This window comes from Octopus bimaculoides, chromosome 7 (assembly GCF_001194135.2).
Source record: "Octopus bimaculoides isolate UCB-OBI-ISO-001 chromosome 7, ASM119413v2, whole genome shotgun sequence".
Lineage (NCBI taxonomy): Eukaryota > Metazoa > Mollusca > Cephalopoda > Octopoda > Octopodidae > Octopus > Octopus bimaculoides.
Window position 1 is genome coordinate 19,481,706 of NC_068987.1, and position 1,452 is coordinate 19,483,157.

Consider the following 1,452-nt stretch of genomic DNA (forward strand, 5'->3'; position numbering starts at 1 on the left):
TGTTGCCAGTGCCCCTGGGCTGGCTCTTGTGTGGGTGGCACATAAAATACACCGTTTTGAGCGTGGCCGTTGCCAGTACCGCCTGACTGGCCTTCATGCGGGTGACACGTAAAAGCACCCACTACACTCTCTGAGTGGTTGGCGTTAGGAAAGGCATCCAGCTGTAGAAACTCTGCCAAATCAGATTGGAGCCTGGTGTTGCCATCCGGTTTCACCAGTCCTCAGTCAAATCGTCCAACCCATGCTAGCATGGAAAGCGGCCGTTAAATGATGATGATGATGATGATGGTGTGGATGGCAGAATTGGTAGGGTATTAGTAAAAAAGCCTTGTGGTATTTAATTACATCTCCTTATATCTGTGTCCAGATTTCATTTTAGTGGATAAAATAAGCCAAGTACTGGGGTTGATGAAACTGACTTGTTGTCTCCCTCTAAGATTGCTGGCCTTGTGCCAAAATTAGAAACCATTAAAAGCAGCAAGCTGGAAGAATTATTAGCACATTGGACAAAATGCCTCACACTATTTCTTCTGACTCATTATGTTCTGAGTTCAAATTCTGCTGAGGTCAACTTTGCATTTCATCACTCCAGGGTCGATAAAGTACCACTCAAGAATTGAGGTAGATATCATCAACTAGTCACTCACTCCCCACCCCCACCCCCGATTTCAGGCCCAATGCTGCCCTCTAGCTAACTGGATCTTGTCAAACCATCCAGTTCATGCTAACATGGAATCGTCATCATTTAGCATCTGCTTTCCATGCTGGCATGCGTTAAATGTGCATCCAAGTACATGAAGGACAAATACAGGAGTACGTCCTCATAAATGAAAGATCCCCAGTACTAAATACGAAATATATGTAGAAGGTAGTCATACCCCAATACCCACAGTTTATATATACACAGGTAGAGTTGTTAGTAGGCTGTTATGTAGACACACACACACACACACATATATAGGTAAATAAATATGTAAGTAAACAGATAGACAAGCATACATATACACACATAAATGAATACTGAAACACATGAACATATACACACACTAGGACACATATGGAGACACATCTATACATAACAGATACACATACATAGTCACACAAACCCATGCACACACAAGGAGACAGGTACACACACAAATGTTGTTGTTGGCACTCCGTCGCTTACGACGTCGAGGGTTCCAGTTGATCCGATCAACGGAACAGCCTGCTTGTGAAAATAACGTGCAAGTGGCTGAGCACTCCACAGACACGTGTACCGTTAACGTAGTTCTCGGGGATATTCAGCGTGACACAGTGTGACAAGGCTGACCCTTTGAATTACAGGCACAACAGAAACAGGAAGTAAGAGTGAGAGAAAGTTGTGGTGAAAGAGTACAGCAGGGTTCGCCACCATCCCCTGCTGGAGCCTCGTGGGGCTTTAGGTGTTTTCGCTCAATAAACACTCACAAC

At 44.4% G+C, this 1,452-nt stretch overlaps 1 protein-coding gene across 7 annotated transcripts in view; it reads left to right on the forward strand.

The window, feature by feature from the left end:
* LOC106872893 (phosphatidylinositol 3,4,5-trisphosphate 3-phosphatase TPTE2) overlaps nt 1-1,452 on the forward strand; it is a 71,762-nt gene that overhangs the window by 68,468 nt on the left and 1,842 nt on the right. The gene's annotated exons all lie outside the window — the stretch shown is intronic.